This window comes from Falco biarmicus, chromosome 8, assembly GCF_023638135.1.
Source record: "Falco biarmicus isolate bFalBia1 chromosome 8, bFalBia1.pri, whole genome shotgun sequence".
In the NCBI taxonomy this organism is placed as follows: Eukaryota; Metazoa; Chordata; class Aves; order Falconiformes; family Falconidae; genus Falco; species Falco biarmicus.
Window position 1 is genome coordinate 37682668 of NC_079295.1, and position 24223 is coordinate 37706890.

Sequence of the window (24223 nt, forward strand, 5' to 3'; positions counted from 1 at the left end):
GCTATCAATCTTACAGCTCTGTACTCTCTCCAAGTCTTAAATCAGGCTGGTTGATACCTTTCCAGTTTCTGTATTCCTGCATCAGCAGTCTGGCTAAACATGGTCATCATTCACTACCTCTGTTTCTGCAGTGGTTACAAACACAATATCACTTTCTGCAACGTTACACTATTATTATTGTCACTACTATTTATTTATATTACAATAGCACCCACAATGTGATCAGTGCTTTCCAAACCTAGAGGAAACCACAAACTCCATCCCCCAAAGTGGAAGAGCCATACAGGGACTTTTTACCGTAGTAGGACTTTCAATCTTAGACAGCACAGATAAATATAAACTACAACAGTTTTGTGTTGAATAACAGGCAACTGCAACGTTTGCTCCATTACAGATGCTGCCATCTTTCATACAATGAGCTCCAAAGCACCACAAATAGTTGCTGTAGGTTGGAAAGACACAGGTTCCCCTGCTCTGATGGGCACCCTCCTGGTTACTCTGCCTAATGGCCATTAAGTGACCTCCTTAAATACTCTCAAAAGGCCTTACATGCAATGTGCCCCTGGAAAATAGCTTGTGTAAATGTGAACGTTAAAAAAAAAAAAATATTAAATCAGGTTTCTTGTCTTCTTTTTACAAGGCTCAGTTTTTATTTTTTAGGCTAAGTGCATCCATGAGGTGTAATTTTTTTACAGACAGGCACCCAATAAAAATAGCTTTAGAATGTGGGTCTTGGGTGGTAAGAGAAATTTGCAGTCAAAGCCTTATGGCTCACATAGAGAAGAGTTGAAATGTCCCTCATATTCAAGTCTTAGTATAAGCTGATAATTAAACTCTTTACCATTATTGTTGAATGTGGATTTTAAACCCTTAAAATATGGAAATATCAAGTCACCTTTCCCACTGAGACAATTTAACAATTGAAATTTATGAACCATACCCTTCATTATGACTTCCATTATGTAAGGGGATCTTAATTTTAAGCCCATTCCATTTTTCAGTGGAAGGCTGATGAAATAGTACGAACCATAGCTTTTACAGAACTGCTTCTGTACATAAATGATTAGATAATATCCTACACGAGTATTTGGGTCTACACAGTGCTGCTTCTGTGAATCAAGTGTTAAGTCAAAACTAGGTACTTATCAACTAGCTACTTACTCTGTTCTCCACAGGATAATACAGGAAATAAAAGAGTACAAGGACTCGGCATAAAGCCAAGGAAACTGCCAAAGGTCTAGAAGCAGCAGCAAGAACAGATGAACTATCACTGTTTCTCCCTCTGTGGCTCTGGCCAGCTGAAGTGCAGAGCCAGATGTGCGCGCCCCTGTTTAGAGGTCAGGATACAGAAACAAGGGAGCTGTCAATTTATCCAGCTGAACCAAACCTGATAAAAGGTAAGATAAAAATAAGTACTGAAGTGATAGATCTCTCCTTTTTCATTTTTGTTCATCCTTCCCTAATTAATATGCACAATAAATATTTCTGGACAAGCACCCTGCTTGGAGTGCCAAGATGAAAATCTGTAACGAGAATCAATAACTTAGTGGAGATTCTATTTACTGATCTATTTTTGCTGCCCGTAAAGGCTGTCACAAAGACTGACGCCCCACCATGCTACATGCTGGGCAAAACAGCTCCATCTGAACTGTTTGATGTCTGCAAATACAGCAGACCATGAACACAAAAGGAAAGGGAAAATAATGCTGATGACCAGCTCAGTGAAGAATTGGAAATAATACTCGTGACTCCTAAAAGGTGATCTGCTGCTCTAACTGGGACATGTGCTCTGCGGTCTTAGGGTTACGGAGTTATTTGAAAAGATGTATGATTTTACTCCTAACAAGCAGACTCCAGACCAGGCAGGGCAAAGCAGCAGTCTGATAACCTAAAACAGGAAAGGATGCAAGTTAGACATAACTGATAACAGAGAACAGGGTGGTAAGAAAATAAGAAGTGCCAGCCGATGGAGATGGGGAAAAGTAGTGCTGGGCTCATCTTGAGCTCCTGCGGGTGGGAGTTGGAAAGGGACCCAAGTGCGGACCTTGCTTCCCTTTAGTGGTGGAGGAGACGATGTCCCTGCACACGGCAGGGCCCCGTGCCAGCACGCACACCTGCTGGGATATGGTCAGCAGAGCAGCTGCTAGAGGATCCTCAAGCTGCTTAGGCTAGACTGAGCTCAACAGCTGCATAGGTTTCACCATAAAGAAAGATGAAATTAAGTATCAAAAATCCCAGCAAAATGCAAGGCTTAAATGGAAAGTTTAGCTGAACAAAATGTTCCACCAGAAAAAATAATAATTAGTGAAAACCAAGAAATATCTTCTTTTTACATGAGTAAGTTTTGAAAAGTTTTCATCAAAACTGATAATTTCACGTAAAAGCGCTAAGAGGTGAAATTAAAATGCAGTATTTCAATTGGCCCAAGGAGTTGGGTCAAGTAGATGAAGACAGAGATATTTTTAATTACCAACAGAAGATCCTTTATCAGTCCCAGACTTCATATTGATTTTCTCTGATTAATTTATATATGTGAGGTCTATGGACTATGTATAACGCAAATTTGTAGGCATCTGCTGTAAATACTTAATTTCTCTCATCTTTGAAGGACAGATTTCTTTATTTTAAACTAAATTTCATTTTATTCTAGAAAAGATCTCAGCTAATCACAACTTCAGTCTGCAATGAATGCATTTAGTGAACTAATTTATTCCTTTTTCACAAATGTAATTACTCATTTTTTGTAGAAACTATGTCTCATGCAAGAAGAACTGATTTAACTTCCACTGCTTATAGTGTGAGACTATAAAGACGCTTGTATGAATCTTACAGTAATATCTTTACAGGAGACAGAAATGAGGATATAAAAACCTGAAATACAGTTCACTTAGATTGCAGTTTAGTAGAAGTGCATGACACTTTATCAGTTGTATAAGTCCTTCTAACTAAATTATGTTGCAATGATGATGCTATTAATCATACCTACAGTATTCTCCCCATCGTAAGAGATATCTCAAATATACTCAGGCTCTACTAAAGAAAAATACCCCATGCTCATTTATCCTCTATTAAAGAAAAAGTGTGGAAGCAAGGTAATTACTAGTAACGGTGATGTAGAAGCCAAAACATGAACATATGCCAAAAACAATTGGGGAAAAATGAACAGTAAATTCTATCAGTAAAACTGTTCTTTTTTTCTGCAGTAAAGCAAACTATAAAGTGACTCCATAAAGCTGTTAATGTAATGTAAATCAAGGCCTCCAGAACCAAGGTCATCCAAAAAAATGGAACTTTCTTAAGTCAGGAAAGCAAAGTGAGGAAAAAAATCATGTTATATGGCATATACTATCCTATCTATTAAAGAACGGTGGCCAAGATGAAGCAAGAATGAATATTTAAAAAAAAACCCCAGCATACTGGATATGAATGGGACAGAGCACTCATCAGTATGCAAAAAAAAAGTCTGTTTAAGGGAAGGATAAATTAAAGGTTATTTCAACAAAAGCAAATTAACTGCACAGAGTTCAATATCAGCTTCAGCATTACAATCCACCCTAAATATTAATGCAGAGAGCAAACAGCTAGTATTTCTTCTACTTCTACGGCATGTGGTTCTGGATCACAGAGAGTTTAGAAGAATAATTTAAAATGAGTTACTAAGCTCACTCTAAAAGAGAAATATTTATTGTTGCTTATTGGCTTTCTTTTGGAGGGAGGGTAGTTCTGCTGCATTGCAAAGAACAACCTTTAATGTGATATTTTACACCTGAGTCCCCATAGCTATCAAAAAACCTTCATTTATCATAAAACTCTGACTTTAACTGCAGTGATTCAAACACCTCTATACAAAAATTGAAATTGCCATGGCAGTGCTCCCAGAAGCCAGGACATGTGCTCTGGATGGATGCGCACGCACAGCATGGGCCAAGGGAATACCATCAGCCCCTATACAGTACAGGCATCACCACAATATGCTGGTGTCCTACATGGGGTACTGAAGGACCTGGGGCATGTACAGGCTCTGATGGCCAGGAATGAGGGTGGAGGTGCCAAAGTGACCCTCCTGCACTGGGAGGGCTGAGGTCGCTTGGCTGGATTCACAGCCACTCTGGGTGACCTCTAGGGACAGCTGCCTCCACAGCACAGCAAAAGCCCCCAAGACTTTCCTGAGGGTGTCTTGCTGCCTTGTGACCCAGAAGCCAAAGCAAGAAGCAGATGGACTCTGCTCATGGGAGCTGCTGGCTCGGGGCTTCTCAGGTCCCGGCACTCTCTCTGTGCAGGTTCCTTTTACTCCGGCTTCCCAGAGGACTCCAGGTTCCTGCCCCTAACAGTGTGAATCTATCGCCTATGGGAAGCACTAGAGCAATACACTCCACACCCCAACCGCTCTTCGTGTAAGCTGGTGCACACTGGGGGTGGGATGCTGGATCAGTGGAGAACGTCTGCTTCCCCCAGCTTTGCTGAACACTTTCCTACCCTTTCAGGTACCACTCCTTATGCTCCTTTAGGCTCTGTTGGACACTGAAAGAGCGTGGGCAAACACATCTCAGCACCTTTCTTACTAACTTAGATCTCTGCAGAATTTGTTCATATTTAACATATTTATTATATGTTAACATAACATATGCCCAACATACTTAAAGAAGCTGGCACTGTTGTAACAGGCAGCTAAGTAGAAGCCAAATGAAAGCATATGCCAGACCAGCTTATAACCAATTTACATTCCTTCAGCATTTTCTTAAAGTCACCAGTGAATTGAACTCCTTCTTCATTGGTTTAAACTGTTCAAGCAGAAGAAGCGTTCACCATGAGTCTATAGTTTCTGTCAATGCACAGCAGTGTTTTTATGCATTGTTGCACAGAGCAGCTAAAATTACTTCAATAAACAAAATTATTTAATTTTCCCATATATCATCATTACATTAGGCTGAAAGCCTAACATGTTTTTCAAAGCAAAAGAAATGCCAAGAATGGCACACAGAGGCTTCATCTTCCAAACCTGCAATTGTTAAAGGAAACATGATTTTTTGGCTTTTACACAATTTATCCTGCATCACACACTTAAATCTCAATGCCTGATAGCTGCTTCTGTGTATGTGCTGAAATATTTGCATGCAGAAACTAAATATGTGCAGGAAGAAATGCATCATTAGCTTCTGCATGCACATTACTGAAAATTGCAACAAAACGCCCTAAGGAAAGGATCTCATGAATTTACAGTTGAAATGGTCAAAGACCAATGGCTAAAGAGCACCTTTTAACCATTTAACAATATATTGTTTGCTTTAGGCTTTTTTATATGGACTCTGACATATGTGTGGGTGTATGCATCTTCTGGGCAGAATGTGAATTAGATCAGATAAAATATATATCAGCTCAACAGGGTGCCCCAAAACACTCACCAGCCAACCCATCCATTGCTGCATTTGCCATCTTAAGCAAATTCAATTTCTTTCTTTGTGATAAAATAAGCCAGTTCAAAGCAGATAACATCTCACAATAATGAGTCCCAAAGCTGTAATTTAACACAAACCTAGCAATTCTATTATACAACACATCCAGTTCATTAAAAAAAACCAAGCCAGCTTGTATATGATCTGTATCACCACAAATCAAGTTTCAGCAAACTAAGCTGCTGGGAAACGCATAGTCTAGTTGAAAGAAGAAAAAAAAATTAAGCAATGTAATCACCTCAGAAGACAGCTACTTTAGATTAAATGTTCAAATGAAATTATTATGTTTAAGAGTCATTAATACTGAGATAAAAGCTGTTCTCATCCAGTAAACTTAAAAAGATCTTCACTCTACCCTATATAAATCATAGCATATTCATAGTAAATATAGTCATATTTAATGTATTATTCAAAACACTTTTGAGTTTATTCAGCCAAATGGCTCATAGTATCAGAGGTCTGGTTAACAAGTATTAGTTTATTTACTGAAAATCTGTGTAAAAGACAACAAAAATCCATTTACAAGATATAACTGAAACAATTTGGACTCAGTCCTTCATTTCATGAGCTGCTGGACACCTGGCAACTCTCATTATCTTTAATGAGAAGCTTCCAAATCTTTTCAAAATATGAATACTGGACACAACGGGACCCCAGCTGAAGCACCTTATATATTTTAGCATTCATACCACTGCAATGCTACTAGCTGTTTTGCATTTATACTTGCTTCACTTCGTCTAATGGAAGAATCTATCAGGTTTAACGTTAATGAAATATTTTTTAAATTCCTCTAGGCTCAATAAAAGGCAAGAAATGTGGCCAATACATACTGTTCGAGTGGTCAATTCTAGTTTTAAAGCAACAATGTGTAAATATTTCTTACAGGTTTACCATTTTAATTGCTCCCTCTAATCTAATTTTATATTTAATAAACCATCAGAATGCTTTGAAAATAGTCTACATATCACTGCAGCAATCTGGTTACTCTACCCTATATATGCCTTACCATCTATCTACTGAACTACTCACGATGTATTTACTGCCACAGCATATTAATATTCACAGGACAAGAGCTGGGTGGTGCGTGGTCAGGGGTGGAGTTAAGTTCCTGCTTAATTCACATAATTAATTCACTTAATTCACATAAACACCCCTGACCACAGCAGTAACACATCTGGAAGTGCAAAACGAGGCAGGGAATCCCCCTTCACCCCCAACTAGGCTCTGTGCCTCCATAATCCACACGTGCAACAAGGACGTTCCTGGTTGTTAAGATGTGCAGTTTATACAGCCATTCCCCTATCGTTTGCAAAGAAATAGCAATAGCTGGGTTATTTTGTTTTTCACGTATAGGAAACACAAGTTCCAGTTTGGTTCTTTAAATGCTACAGGCTGTATCTTTTCACAGGACCAGGACATCACAAAGAGCGGAAAGCATGACTAGTACAAACCACAGATATTTACTTTTTTTAAAAATTATAGAAGAAATGAAAATTCTAAAATTGTATTTTGCAACCATCAAAACCTCACTTTGTCCCAGCGTTTCCAAATGTTTTCAAGAGCCTTCCAATTCTCACAAACCCCAGCAGTGAACCAGAAATGTGAGGCTTCCCAAAATACTCCAGGGTCAGGGAACGTGTTAGCCCTGGGTCAGTCCCCACTGCCCCAGTACGAGAAATAGTGCCTGACAGGCTCCAGCAATGCCAAGAAGCCTGCATGTGCTGCCAGTCTGACAGGGAAGATGGACTGGGAGCAACCTCTGTTTACATTTTCACCTGGGATGTTTTAATTTTATGGCAAGTGAATTTTCTCTTGGAAAATGACTGTGATGGCAAGTTCCCAGGCCTCAGTCTTGCTCTTATCTGAAATGCTTCCTTGAACAGGATGGACAGTGAGCAAAATCCTGGAGGGCTGGATCACTCAGGCTGATAACGACACACTCTGCAGCGAGGAATGGGCTTCCATGGACCAGAAACCAACACAAAATACACTGAGATATGCCAGCCACCAGGCACCAAAGAAGCATGGACACCTTCCCCTTTAGGAGTGTGTGGTGTGCCAGTGGAGCTACTAAATCAAGTTTCAAAGATGCAAACAGTGTTTAACAGCCATCACCTGCTGTCTCATGTATTGTGTGCACAAGGCTTCACATAACATCGCACCTTGCAGAACGGCTGGCGGGATTCTGAGACGTGCAGTTTGCAGCAAGGGAGCTGGTGGATGAATACCTTATTATCACAAGTACATACATAATTCAGCAGTTTGCTTGGTTAGGATCAGGGTCCCAAGCCTGGCACATTACACAAAACCTGGCTTAGGCCAAAACAATTACAGATATCCAAGTGAGCTTCCAGTTGCTGGGGAAGGGAAGAGAAGGGTGATGAAAACCTGTTCTAGTGAAATCGGCTTCCTGTGCCAATGGACATTGCTTCTCTGTAAACAGTGGTTAGAAGGAGCTACACAGAGGTGCTGAGCAATACACCATAAACACAGCAGATACAGATGCTTTTCCACATATTGCTTTGAAAAGTTTTGCAGGTGTCATTTCCAATTCACAAAGAACCTGTGTTCTTTGTCAGCAAGCAGTCCTTTTGCAAGATTTCAGCACCACTACATCTCTCAGCTGTTAGAACAAACCCAGAGCAATCTTGGAACTCAATTAATCTTTTTAACCACTTATTTCACAAGTTTAACTGTAAGTTTTACTCCTTAATTGTAAAGATCTTCTCATCAACTATGAAGCACTCCATCTTAACACAGTCCATATCTTGAACACCACCACTTTAGCTTACTTTGACACAGACACACATTATATGGTGTAAATACCATGTATCATACCGGTTATTATTATCTGCGGCAATCGGTAGTTTTAAGTTTGCTGCCAAAGGGACAAAGCGAGAAAATTTTGCACAGACATCCATTTTAGGTGTTATGTTTCAGTGACTGAAACTTACTAAAAAATTTAACTGTGGATTTGCACGGATACCAGTTACATTTCTCTGAGCTTACATTTGTCTTCTGGAAAACAGTAAGTCATTGCTCCTTTGGCAAAGCTACAAAATGAGGTGACCAAGAACTACACAGTTGTTTTGGAAATGTAATGTGTGTTTGCCTTACCTGAGAAAGGACACAGAAGCAAGGCAAGCCTTTAGATACAAAACATACCACATACCACTCTCAAAGGAAGTTGGCAGCACTATTCCTTCAGCATAGTAAATTATGCTGGAAATGAAATGAGAAATTACTAGTTTTCCAGATTCTATACATTGACAAGTGATATACAGTATGAAATATTGCTTCTCAGGTAAAGCAGCAGCCCTCGCCTCCAACTCTATACTCCAACAGTCACCAATGAAATATAATTGCTGGCAAGAGAGAAGTAAAAAATGAAGCAGTGGATTAAGCATGAAACTGCCAGTAGGCAGGCAGAGAGGGAACCAAAGGGAAACAGTCTTTCCACATGGATTAGCTTGTTTCTCTGCTAACTTACCACAATTAATGCTATATACCACAACAACTTGAAATATAAGATAAAGAGAAGGCAAATTGTTTTGATAGGCTACTGCTACTGACTTTGGAGCAAGGCATGCACTATCAGTATCAGGCTCAGACACTAATTCAAGTAGATGTTAAGTCCCCCATATTCATTATGCTTTTAATACTTTCTTTTTTCATAACTTCTGTTTCTGAATAAGATTGCAGCATTTGACCACAATGCTGTTATTTTACATTATTACCATGAATTCCTGGCATATGCTTAGATCTGTTTCCTGAGAAACTTTTTATTTTCTCATTTTCAAGAGTCTTAGAACTTAGAAATGCTGGTCGATACCTATGGCTGAAGGTAGATGATGTTGCTATGACCCAGTGCACAGCTTAGACTCATGCCAGCATGAAGACGCAGCCTGGTACCGAGGCGGTGGCCACAGAGCATCCAGGCCAGCTCTTGCCCTCCTTGCCCACATGGAGCTGCAAATTCCACTTGCAGTGTGCAGTCACATGAGGCTGATACTGCAGTTCCAGAAGTGGTTTAAAAAGATAAAAACAAATGACATTTCTGTACAGCTTTCCTCCACCAACCAAACCAATGAATCTTGAACATCTAGATTCTGATCGCCTTAACCGTATGTCCTGGTTTCAGCTGGGATAGAGTTAATTTTCTTCTTAGTAGTTAGTACAGTGTTGTATTTTGACGCTGATGTGAGAGCAATGTTGATAGCACACTGACGTTTTCAGTTGTTGCTGGGTGATGTTTATACTAAATCAAGGACTTTTCGGTTCCTTGGGCCCTGCCAGCCAGAGGGCTGAGGGGACACAGCCAGGACAGGTGACCCAAGCTAGCCAAAGGGATATTCCATACCATGGGACATCATGCTGAGTATATAAACTGGGGGAAGAAGGAGGAAGGGCAGGGACATCTGGCATTATGGCGTTTGTGTGCAGCTCTTGCTTTACCCTTTTTTCCCCACCTTTCCATTTTGTTATTATTATTATTCTTATTGTTGTTCTTACCTCTTTATTCTGTTCAAATTATTAAATTGTTCTTATCTCAACTCTTGAGTTTTACATTGCTTTCCGATTCTCCTCCCCATCCCTCTGAGCGAGGGGGAGTGAGCAACTGGCTGCGTGGTGCTGGTCTGCCGGCCGGGGTTAAACCACGATGCTGTACCACTGAGGATTTCCCATGCTGTACACCACCTCCTCAGCTACAGAATGCTCCAAGAGTACATGGAAAAGCATTAAAGCCTTTCTCACATACAGAAGCACTTTCTTTTTTCTTTTCTTTTTTTTTTTACACACATTTTGCTTTCAGAGCTAGCCCTTCAGCTTCTACTTGATCTTTGCTAGGACTTAATTCACCATGTAGCTGAAAAATAAAACTAAACTTCTGGCTATCCCTACATTTGCAGCTGGGTTTGGCCCTAGATCCTAGCTTTTGGGAGTCTCTGGAGCCTCAGGTAGGAGATGACGTTGTTGACAACAAACCTATACATTCTGAACTCACAGAGATTAAAAATCCTGTTCTTGAATGCAATTTTTAGATCCCATCCCTGCAAACTAAATGCCAGCTGAACACCTGGCCAAGATATGAAGGCTAGATAGCACTGTCCCTCTCGAGCCACTTCTCTCAGCATCTCACACTCCCCTTGCACAATGAGCAAGTCAGTTAATCTGCACCTTGTAGGTGGTCTGTGTATGGTTTGGGAGAGGCCTGATTGGAAGGCAGTGGTTTGAAATTATTTTTTTTTATTCAGAAATATTTTTACCTGAAAGTTTACATATTAAACCCAATTAAAAATGAACATTGTCCTTTAAAAATGAGACTCTGTATCAGCCACTCTTCTTTCATCTCTTCAGTACAGTGGTACTGCTAGAGAAGTAATTAATGGAGAGAATCAAAAAGTTTCCAAAGTGTTTCCTCTTCACAATACAATCATGATTATATTAATGTAGTGTTTTTATTAAATGAAAATCAAGCCAACCTAGGCCTGTGAACGTTACTTCACAGGCAAAGAAACCCTTATTAGCATTCCCTTGCTGTTGTTGCAATTCTTTCAGAGAAGTTTTATTGCTGCAATATATATTCTCTGCCTGCTACTAGATTTCTGTCTTGTTTATGGAATTCAAATGGTGTATTAGACTAAATTCTTCACTCTGCCTCTTTCCAGAAACAGAGATCCTAGACAGATGAGTTGATGGAAAGAAAACCAAATAGAAATAAAACCCCTAACACTTTCACATTAGAATTCAGTAAACAGCCACATTTTATCAGATATCAAATTCTCTGCTGACCTCTGCTGAAGCTGTTGTGGGAGCAAGAGCAAGCAAAATGTGGTTAGGCAGCTGCAAGAGCCACGTGTTACCCTGAGTCCCAAACTCAGCCTTTAAGCTGTGTGGATGAAGCACCAGAACTGTAGCTCTACAAACTTCAGAGTACCTTCACCCCTCCTCGGGTCTCCTGAAGGATGATCCCTGGCACTTAGTGACACCCAGGCCTGGAGGCTGTGGTCTGCACCCTCGCGGCCACCACCCCCAACCACTGGTCCCTGGCACTAAGAGAAAGCCATACACTGGCAACCACTCCCTGCTGCAAGGAGGAGGAGGATGGACGGGCAAGTTGGCTGAACTTGCTGCCTTGGGAGCTGGAGGCAGCAGGAAAGCTATGGCTTTTCCAACACCTGCATGTTATCTGCAGTAATGAGCAGGGTTCCTGTTGAACTCATGATCTGGAGGGTAGGAAACCCCTGCCCTTCACATCACTTTGTCCTGGGGAGGCAATATGTACTCTGAAGGGCCGATACCATGATATTAGATTCATTCATAGGAAGGCAAAATCCAGTTTTGCTTCCATAGCTTTGTAGCCTTGAGTTCACACAGCCTTTTAAACTCACTGGTGCAAACTCTGCCTTTTCCTCCCAGCATATCTCTTGGCTTCAGCAGCAGCAACTGAGCCCTTTCAGCTGCCTTGTGCCATGGAGCACAGCACACTCACCTTCCACCTTCTTCAGTTTTAGGACTCCTTTAACAGGTGTTAAAGGAGTCCTAAACAGGACAACAGGAGACAGCACAAACATACCAGGTCTTAAAGCTAACAACAGGAACAGGTTCAAACCCCCTCCGAATAGTAGTATCGCCAACTAGCTATCCTTAGTGTCCTCCAAAGGCAGTGCGACCTCACACAAACTTCAAGGCCTTATATGAAATGGGGGAAATAATATTTAGAAGATAAGGAAAAAACAGCTCTGGTGCGTACAGCTAGACTACATCTATATGAATAGCAAACAGCACTGTAAGAAGCATGTTAAACCTATACCAAGCTCTAAAACTGCCAATATCCAATAGGCGAGCATCCTTTTCTCCTCCCTCCCTTGTCTGCTAACTCCCAGGGCAGGGACTGGTGCATCCCCAGTGAGCCTCCCCCATTCCAGGCCAGCTCTCATACTCCGTGCCCTGATGAAGCCAAGATCTCAAATGGTTTCAGTGTATGGAGTAGCAAAAGGGCAGGATCTAACTCTGCTTCTGCTCTTTCCAATCAAGAAGTCCTTCTAACGAAAAAAGGTCCTCAGCACAGGCCCAGCAGTGCATGAACTCATGGAGTAAAATCCTTGCCAAGAGGATTCAGTCTGTCTCATCTGAAACGTCACTTCCTTCTTAGACAGTTTGTTCCCACTAAGCAAACAATTCTGAAATGAATATAGCGACTCCTGGGGTGCCACAGGAAGACATTAGGTAGACGCATTTATCAAATAGAGCTTTCTCCCACACCCTACCTTTCAGGAGGGATGGGTCAGAGAGTGCCTGCCTTTGCTCAGGGTTTCTCTCCATCTGGTAGACAGTTTATATAAATAAAGTCACGTTGTGACCTTCCCCTTGTTCAAATGGGAGCAGACAGCTTCTTTCCCCACAGTGTTTTGGGCCCCAGGGCTTAGGTTTAAAGCCAGAATAACTACTGAGTTCAGTGGAGTTACACTAACATTAAAATGGAGGAATCAGAATCTTTGAATCCTTAGTACTCCAGCCTTGCTAGCATTATTTTATTTATTCAGCTTGTCTTTCCAGAAAACATCCAATTTAGATAATAGCTAGTGGGAGAAGCAATCCCCTTCAGGGATCAGCAGTGGTTGTTATATGATTTCTTAACAACTATTTTCTCAGCAGCAAACAAGTCTGCTACTGAAATAGTACTTTTGTAGCATGTGAGAGTACAGCTTCCAGAACTACTAAGATCTATTAGGGCTGAGAAAAAAACCAAAAGATCATAAAGCGAGATTAAATCATTTGTAACAAATGCATAGTTTACTTGGCCTCTTTTTCTCTTGGTTAGCTTTTTGACCACAAAAGGCCAAGAGACAAAGCGCACCGACGTGCCCCCAATCCAAAAGAGGAGCTAAGAAAATCTTTTCACATAATAATTTACTGCTGGTTACATTAGACTGCTTGGCATGATAAGGCTGTAGCACGGTTTGTACATAACATGGCTCCTGGCACACAGGTCCTAGCAATCCTTACACTTCTGCCTACCAACGGCACTGCCTTGCATGGCACAACTCAGTGTCTGGATGCCAACATACATTTTTACAATTAGAACAATTTTACAATTTCTTCTTTCTCTGAAATTTGTTTAGACTGAACTGTTTTCATTTAAAACCTCAATTAACATAACATCACTACATTCCTCCAAAATAGCTAGGAAAGGAATGTAGATTTTCAAATTAAAACCAAAAGAAATATTTTATGTGCTATTTTCCAAGACTTGAATTAAAATGTAGAGAGCATATCTAGGTCCTTATATGACATCTGAAGAGGTGCATAAACATCCTCAAATTTCAAGGAAATATGTTTTGCAATTCAAAAAAAGTCCAGACATTTTAAGGCCATGGGAAAGGGTTAATAACATCAATCAATGCATATAAATCTGATAGAATTCTTCAGCCTGCTGACATTTCATGTATACCCATGGATGAGAATATCAGAAGTCAGAGTGGGATCTTCTGGCTTTTCATTACTTAGTGGTGACAAACTGCCCTGCCTATAGCACTGCTGTGGCGACAGTTGTATGGGATGGCTGAGCGTTATATACCTGCACACACACACTTAATGATGCAGTATGTGGTTCTCTACTAACAGTTCCGCTGATGAGACACAAAAAGCCAAGCAAATTTCACCAGTTGTCTTTAATTATACAGATTTCCCAATAAAAATCACAAAAAGAATCAAACATAAACATCTCTGCATAACACAATTATTAAGATTATTAGAAACTGGCATTTCTCCTTCCTTATTTTGTCATTAATTCACTTCTTTTTATTACAGGGGGCCTAAACCGAATCTTACTTTTTGACAGGGATGAGGAAAGCTAAGAAATGTGCAGGGAATGCATTTGTAGACAAAGCTACCCAGCCACAAGGTCAGTTTTGAGGGTCTGCTGCTCGTACAGACCCAACACTTCTCCAGAGTTTCATCTGAAGACCACTTCTGGCTGCTGCCCACATTTCAGGCCACAACAGAAACACCTCAGGCAAAGAAGTAATGCTTCCTGGTTCTGACTCAGCATTTTAACAAGAACCTTCAGTTTGGAGGCTGCCAAGGGCATATAATAAATCTCTTTCCCACATTTATTAGTTCTGTTTGTTGTATACAGTATTGATACCTTTCCTTTTTTTAAGGCTTCTGTTTTAAATCACTGTCAAATACTTCTTAAGAGTCTTCATTGTATTTTATCTTCTGATTGCACAAACAAAACAATTTCCTACTGACAGCTAATAAAATATCAGCCAGCCTTCACTGCTCATACTGGTGCTGCATATCATGATGCTCGACGCAGCTGCACAGGACAGCGGCTGTATTGACAGCAAGGGGAGCATGTTCCTCTGCCTTATCATAGTCATCCCTCTGCTGATGGATACAAGAAGTATCTTTTGCAGATTTCTCTCAGTCCCTCATAGCTGTTCAGCTCTAGCAGGTCTTTCAGAGCAAACAAAATTTACCCTTTACAGTTAAGTACTTGGCTATTTATTCACTTCCTTGTCCTAAACGCGTACCACCATTCCTTATTCTTAATAGTGGAATAGCCCATACAGACTAGGACGCCTTGTGCTAGACAGTCTAACAAATTTTAATATAGAGATGGCTGTTCTCCAAAAGAGTTTATAGTTCAGAAAAAGGAAGTTATTTTCAACAGAAAATAAAACAAATGCTGTTCAGAAAAGCTGTTATATTCACTCAGTGGGTTTTCCTCTTTTTTTTTTTTCTTTTTGTAAGATTTGCCATTTACAGACTGAGCTCTATGTATATAATCCCAGCTCTCCGAAGGTCTGTGGAGATTGAGGCAGCTATACCTGCATTGCTCTAACTTAGTTCCTGCAGATTTTCCTGATACACACTGTTAAACAGTGGCTGTAGCTCCTGAATCGATTGTATCTCGCACCCTACAGCAGGATTCATACAGCCCACAGCTTGTACCAGACTTACTCCAGTGTCACACAGGTTAAGGTAAGAATGGGTATACACCAGTGGTTAAGGCATCAAAGTCTGGGGTATCAGATCTTTCAAGCTTCACATAATTTTACTTTACCCATCTGTAAAATGGAAATAAAGCACTTTCCTGTTTTATCCGAATGCTGCTGAGATGTTGCAGAGAGAGACAATCAGCTACTCTTGTAATGGGGAGGACACATAATTATATGTTGGCCAAGAATAAGGTATTTTGCTCCCAGGATATTTTTGCCTACATGAGCAAAAACTACAAACTGGAAGAAATTCTCTGAGTTTGCAAAATGTTAATTAGATCACAGGAGGGAAATCATAACAGTAAAAAACAACACAAATGTAACTACCCTACTCCTGCAATTAACTCCTCTCTTCAGAAGGCAGGAAAGCACAAGTAGCACTTAGCAGTAACCCAGAATCACAGCTCACACGCACTAACTTTCTAAAAAGCTCTAAAAGGGTAATAACCACAATAACACCGATAACTATGGGATAAAAAGAAAAATTTTTACAATAAGGAATTTATTTCATCTGGAGAATTAGTCAGCAAAGGAACAATGAAATATATCAATTAAAAGATAAAGATGCTTATGAAAACTGTAAGAAAAATTCAAAGCATACACAGCAGAGCCATCATTCAGGACTGACACAAGCTGGAGCAATATGCTAACAGGAACCTTATGAAATTCAACAGACAAATGCAAATAATCCCCAGAAACAATACAGACTGGGGACCAGCACTGCAAAGAAGGACCTAGGGGTCTTGTTCAACAGTTGGATCAAGCCCTGAGCAGACTAGGCTGACCCCCGGGCTGACCCCGCTCTGAGCAGGAGTGTGAACTGGAGACCTCCTGAGACACCTTCCAACCTGAATTACTTCTATGGAACACTCAAAGAAAATATGGCTAGCAACTTCTTATCTACTTACGCAGTCTCCCTGGCCTAGTGCAATACCACCCCACCAATAAACACTGAAAGATACTATCTGGGGGAATGCTTCAGAGCCTGCTGATAATTCAAACCATCACATTGACTATATGTACAATACACTCCGGGTACCTTACACCTTCAGCTACACATTAACTCATGCATATCACATCCACATCTACAGTACAATGAGAGTAACGATGATTTTACAAAGACCTTTGGACTTAAAGGGATACTATTAACAATCTTATCAAAGTCCTTGGCACTAACACAGCCCAACCTTACTGACATCTTGCTTTGCCTCCTAGCAGCAAAACCTCTCAAGGCAGACTCACTTTAGTCCTTGCACCTTCTTTGAAAAGCTTTAAAAAGAACTACAAGAAATTTGTGCAGGTTTCAAAGTTTTCAGATTACTAGAATCATAGCAGCAGAAAGCTGGCTTTGAGCAATGGCAAACACAGGGTGTCATTCTCAGGGACTTTGGAATAAAATTGACTTTAGGAAACAATTGCTAATTTCCATTGACTAGTTACACTGACTTGCATTTCAAGGGCATGCGCAGCCTCATAGGAAACTTACACAGACAAAAGGCAACAATCTCTGTGCTGCTACTCTGTTTGCCCAGGAAGTGGTTATCATTTTAGTACTTTTCTTAGTGGGAAAGGTTGAGCTAATTTAAAGAGAAGACAGGTTTGTTGTTATTCAGCAGGCAGAGTGTTTTCTTCACTTGAATCTGTGCAGTATTTGTCATGATCACATTTTCAGCAAGAAAGGCTATACCATCAGAGAAGTCATCATTAAGCAGTGAGCAAGTATATATTGTTCATTTGTAGCATCAGACACACACAAATATCAAATACTATTTGCATGATATCCTTCATTAGCAAAGGTTAGTTACACCTCTTGCACTTCTAAGGTTCTTGGCTTTTATCTCTAATTATGCGCTAGCTTGCCCAGCTGCACAGGGAAATTGCACTGATAAAATCTGTAGAACTCCCTTAGACCTCTGAGAGCAGGTTTGATTTACATTACACAGATATCACCAACTCTACCTCAGGAACCCTGAGATCAGAATTTGCTGTCTATTATTAATAATAAAAGGATTCAGAATGGATTTGTCATAGAACGTGGAGCAGGGCAAACTGTGCCTCTTGGGATGTGACCTCTGAGTAACAGATTTACTTCAGCATATTACCTGAATAAAGGCCTTGTACGAAACCCACTGAAGTCAGTGGAAAGATGCTCAGGGGACCAGGCAGGCAGATCCAGAATTAGAGTGCTACAGACTGCATTAGCTCCCCCACAGCTGTACCCTTCCTGGAGTGCAGCTACCAAGCAAAAGGTTTGCAGGGGTTAGGTAAATGAGTAAGTCGAGAGAGATCCTGAGGCTCTGAGGCTGGACTGGGGAAATGGAAGAAGCCCAAGGACTACAGAGACGGATATCTCACTCATCAACCTGAGAGATAGCACTGAGCCTCATAAGCCATAGACAGTTACCCATACAACTACTTACATACATAGCTACTAGTACATAAAACTAGTCATAGCTAGTTGTAGTAAGGAAGCCAATGGGTTGAGTGCATTGCCTGTGGTTGTAGTTTGAGCAGCCAGGAGATAGGCGAGTCAAGATGATGGGGGCATCACTTGCTTTCCGGGAGGGAGAATCCCCCTAGAAGTGGGGATTAGCTGGGATTTTTTGAAGGCCAAGGATCAAGCTCTCCTTCACCTTTACGGGACAACGCTCTGGTGAAGGAACTGGGGCACCCGGGAAGAATACAAAAATGCTTCTCCAACTTCTGTGACCGCCACCTGCCATGCCATCTGCTGCTGCTGCCAGTGCCACCTGGGCAAATCACCACTTGGATGAAGCACCAGGGGCAGCAACCATAGGAAGGGCAGAGATGACATCCCATCCCATCAGCCTGAAGCTACAGTGGGCTCTAGAAACCACAGGCAGAACTGTTCCTGCTCTGACCAGGTGTACCACAGCCATCAAACGCACTGCGGTCACCAGAGATGAGTGAGTGACATTTGACAGCCCTGACATATATCTTTATGCATAATTGTATTTTTCATTTACCAGCTGAGATGACATGAGTTCAGATATTGACTTCTCTGGCTATTAAAAAAAAATATGTTTTCACATATTTCGTGTAACTGTCTGCATTTTCAGAGTACTTCTAATTCAACAAGAAATACTACAGATGAAAGTTCTCTGAACCAGTTTGCTCATCTATACTCCTTGATCACTTACATCAAAGACTTCACCAATTTTAATGCTAACTCCATGATAAAAACATATTTTAACCACAAGTAACTGTTGAACACCTGTATTTTCAAATAAGTTTAGATCACATTTCAAAATTACTATAATAAATACACTGTCCGATATTGTCTGACATGTACAGAACTAATTTCAGTCATCCCAAAGTTGATATGCCTTATGACCTTGATCTGGACACCATTTGCTTGATTTTGCAGAAGCACAAAATGGAATTACACTGCTTTCTAACTTCCTAACATAGTTTTTGAGGTTAGAAAACAGCTGTTTGCTTTGCAGCAGAAAAGCCAGACTAAATGTAAGGATTTAGCAGATTTAGTTGTGGCTAAATGCTTGTGCTGTTTGTATGTATGCAACAGCTGAGAGAGATAGTTGGTTTGACCACAGAATCCCTTTCAATCACCTCTGCAAAATCACTTCAGGATACTGCTTTGAATTACAGAACATGCAGCTTGGATGCACAGCAGTTGTGTAGCTTGGTTACCACGTGTATTGTCAAGTTGCAGCGAAGTAAAGTACCTTAAACATGGATAGGAGGGGAAGAGTCTCTGACGTGGCCTTTTAAAGCATAAGGAACTCAAGCCCACAGGAGAAATATCCTCCAAAGCCCAAGTACATCTTGTTTCGAGGCAACTCACTCAAAGCAACAGGCTTTCTGCTGTGTTACGATTTATAGGCTTCTAGAGGAAGGAGATATTTTGCTTCCACGTGTGTCAAGGGATCTGATTTGTAAACAGGAACCATGAACAGTAAGATGCGCAAAAGATAAAATACAAATGGTCTAAATGTTGTTAAGTAGTGCCAGTGAAAGGTCAGATTTCTGGATTAAGAAAAATTTTGGACACTAATCTCAGTAAGAGCCAGACTCATCTTGATGATATCAAAATAATATTGATAGAAAGGAGTAACTTACAGCTCTACAAGAGTTACTGTGGTTTTTCGAACAGGACTATGCTATAATCCCTCCCTGAAAAAAAGCCAGAACCTTTTGGTTTCCTACAGGCTCAACACTTGTAGACTTGCCAGGTGACCACATGGGAAACCAGTTCATGAAACCTAAAACTGAAAAGGAACCAAGCCAAATGCCATATGGACAACCTGACAGTTCAAATGCTTTTACAAGTCTTGGTGTCCCTTTGGAAGTCTGGGTTGAGTGAATTCTTCCTCCTGATCAAATAGTGTGTCAAACATCTACAAGGTCAAGACTTGGGAGCACTTCTCAAGTTAAAGAGGACGTCTTTGACCTTAATTCATTTATTTTTTAGTAGAACAAGTTCAGTGATTGCCAGAATTACATCAGACATACTCGGCTATTAAATGTTTGTAACACAGTAGCCCCACAGGAAGCTAGGAAAAGGTAAATAACATAGAGACGTGATGAAATGAAACAGAGTCATCTACAAGAGCAGAAGCATGGCAACTTACACAGCTTGATAGCAAAAGGTGCTTCTGGGCATCCTTCCAAAAGACAGTATTAATTAGCAAGTATATCGAGGTCCCGATTTCAGAGTCCTCCAGTAATCTTCAGACTCGCAAGAGATTGCAGCAACCTTGGCAGCTATTACGTAAGATTCACATTTCACAAAGCAAGCTGTCCCATCGTGCTTCCCAGCTGCAAGGAATAGTAAACTACAAGAACTTTCCTTCCCTGTCTCATTTCATTAGCCTTGACGTCAGTGATCACCCCTGTAAGACTTCAGCATGCACTGAACAACAGCTGCATGGGCTTCCCAACCAGTTCTCAGTGACACGTATCTGGCAGAGAGTCCAGATTACAAGGCATCACATGTACCACAGCTTCTGTATTAATAGTAATTTAATAATAAATTAATAGTAATTTAATCTAACCAGCCATTTTCTCTCTGCTTTATCTTACTAAACATATCAGGTAGTGTATATATTGAAAATGCTCAGTTCCATTGTGGTTTCTTTATAAATATGTTTCTATTTCAATGAGGTTACAGAGCATATAAAATTTTCATATAACTGAAATGAGCTGTGTAGGGTAAAAGTAAATGCCAGCAGGCATCTAAATATTGTAGCATCTGTTATATTTTACACTCTGTGATCACAAATCTTATAAAGCTTCACTGCATTTTAGTGGTATTTTTCACAAACTATTGAAGATTGATGGGTAGTGTAATTGCCATATCTGATATGCTATCATTTTTAATATACTGAACTGCTGCAACTGCCCCTTTCTTTGTACTATCAACCTATGTCTATTTTATGTTTCCATAAAGAACTTATTGTACCAGTAGGCAGTTATATTACTACCAACTAATATTTTTTTATATACATTGTAGTGTTATCTTAATTTTCATTGGAATACATGGTTATATGTAAGTACAGACAATACATGATAGCAGATGCAGCAAGATAAAACATGACCTTTCCTTTTATAAGCAACTAATTCTACATATTTCAAAGATAAATTTAGTTCTTCTTTCTTGTCGGTTATTATCTGTACTTACAAGATAAGACTGGGTCAAAATGGGTAAGGCTGATAAAAATGGATTTCTGAATTTTATATATATTTGCACATTAGATTACCCGAAAAGAACAGCAGTACACAAAGTTTCTAACCAAACTGGAAGTTGCTAAAATAAAATATACGAACTGGACTTAGAAGGAGATCAAGAATCCCAACAAAATACAGTTACATGCATAATGAATATCTATTTAGAAGCACAAACAACTACCTCACCACCTTTCCATCCATCCTGTTGACTAATGATGTGCACGATTTGAAGAAGAAATTAGTCTTAGGGAGTAGCACTAGCACCTTGTTGATCAATCCAACAGAAAGCTCACCAAAAAGAAGCAGATAAAGTACATTTCCCTAGCTAATCAATTAAAGCTCTCATTTGCCATCCCCAGCTGGGCCCATTACTCCAAACTGTATTTCAGGTGTCTTTGCTTTAATTTCTAAATAAATACAGCATTTCTGCTAGTGACAATCAGAACTAACTGTTGACTTCACCACTAAGAGAAAGCTTTTGATTTACAACAGCATCCAGTTTACCATTCAGTTAGGAGGTGAGTCAAAGATATCAGAAGTTTAAACCAAGAAACATAACCTGCCTTTTCATTAGTTGTCTGCAAATACGGGGTATACTAACTTTGGTGAACACCTGTGGTAATGTAAGCTAAAAGATGGCAATGGGAACCTGTGTATGACCCCTCCTTCACACAAAAAGCACCGCTGGCTACAGTTGAATTCCCCACAGAACTAATAATTTCTTGGTTTGCCAGAAGATGCTCGCAGGGCTCTCCTGAGAGCAAAAATTTCTATAGATCATTTAAACTCACTCATCTCACTCTTAGAAAGCTTGTAAATGTGCATTAGAACTTATGGGTGCAATATATTCAAAGGAAAGGTGTCAGTCTTTGAGTAACAAGGCTATCTCTTTTGCATCTTTAATAAATGACTCCATGAACAGTATACAAAGTCACCCATTTCTCATTAGCTGAAAAAATGAGAATGCTTCAGAACAGCCAAAGAAACACTAAAACACTGAACATCTGCAGAGATATGGTTTAATGAACAAAGACTATTGAAGGCACTCACTGTCCTAATTTCCACTAAGTTGACAGACAATGCCCCAAAACTGCCTTTCAGATCCAACATTAACTAATAAGCTAATCAGAGCAGAACAAACCATTTGTGTATGACTTTAAAATAAAGAATAGGAAGTATAGTTCTGCAACATATGTACCGTTCTGTTTTTGTTTTTAAACAAGAGAATGATTTGTTTAGCTAAAAATGCACAGACTTATGCTGAATAGTCTGTTCAGTATAAAAATGCCCAGATTTGTCTAAAATTACTGTACATTTTGTATGAGTTGCAATAAACTCTACAGTTGTGAACTCTGGCCAAAATTCCCGTCAAAGCTCGTAAGACGTAGCCTGCCATAACTCTGCCATTTGGCCACCGAGTTTATTTTCTATGGTGAACCTCAGTGCACTCATCAGTCTAGCATCAATAGGTGCCTTGCAAAAATGTCCTTTTAAAATGCTCTGCAACACCATTCAGTACATTTCCCGCAGTGGCTAAGCTTTACTCAATAGAAAAATTTCGCATCTGGTTAAAATGCGTACCGCATGACTCAGTAGAAATATTTTATTAGAAATAGATGGCCATAATAGAGATGTAAAAGAAAGGAAGTTTGCTCTGAACTTATTTTTACCCAGAACTGAACTTGCAGCCATGACATTTCATGCCCCTTGTGGCTTATAACTTGGAAAGTGATCTGAAAATATGTTTAAGGAGATATTTTGAAGTTTGTCTTCTGTAGTCATTTCCTTGAATCCTGTATGCTTCGCATCTCTTTTAAAATGCCAGCTCCTTGGGGCAAAGGCTGCCGTCTTCTTACTGTTGCATAGATTCTGATACTAGTGTGGGACTGGTCATAGTGTGATTTGGGACCTCAGTGATAGCACAATTTAGCGCAAATCACACACTATGTAAGCACAAGCAAATTCAAATTATAATTATTATTGTCGTATTTGATTTTTAGTAGGAGCCTTCCATGAAAATATATGGACAAACATGCATTTAACATTTAAAGCATTCACCACAATTTTATCTAGGCAGTGAAATTACAGAGGACAATGAACTCAAAAATTAGATTGATGGCAATTGAAACATATCCAAATACAATAGAACGGAGCCTATTAAAAAAAAAAAAAGTTACGGCACTTTTTTAAACACAGAACTCAATCATGTAGCTCACTTTATTTCTGAACTATGCCCAGGTAAGCAGGCTGTAGGACTTTTAAACCAAAGATACTACATTCCCATTCTCTTCAGCGATCTGGGCTGCCCAGACAGATAACACACTGGGAACATGAACAGTGATCATTCACCTCGCACAATAACTATTTTTTATCATAAGAAACACAGTTCAAGCAGGGAGCTCTGCTCACGGAGGATAAAACCACCATTAAGCAGTGAATTAAATTAGGATGGATCTCTGAATTAGATGTGCAGAAATCTTGGTGAGGTTTTTTTGTTTGTGGTTTTTCTGAGGTTTTATTTTCTGTAACAATTCCCCAATCCAGTTCACTGTGGAGCTGCAAAACCAGCCATGCCAAACCAAGGGAGGGGGCTGTAATTTTTGGCAGCAGTGCTGGTTTACACCAGCTTAAGGTCCCTGTGAAACTACTGCTACAGACTAAAAAGCCAAATTTGCACCAGAAGGAGAGACACCAGAGCCAATGACTTTATCTCTGAGATGAATTTAAACAACGGTGCCCACCTATGAATAGTTAGTTAGGGCCCAGAGGCACAAACACAATGGCTTATCTTATCAAGCTGGGGCATTTTTGGGAGAAATTGAAAGTTCTCCTTTGCATTGCTGCCTCGGTTATAAAGTATGTGGAAATGTTGATCTTTGTACTGTTTGTTTTATGCAGGGGGTATAGAAACACACAAATGTTCTAGTGAAAAATGAATCAATTGTGCAGATAAAAAGCTCATAAGTACCACTTATGAACGGTCATTTGCTGTTGTTTGAACGGGCCAAACAAAGTCAGCTGATCACTGGGAAGGGAGGTGAAAAATGTCCC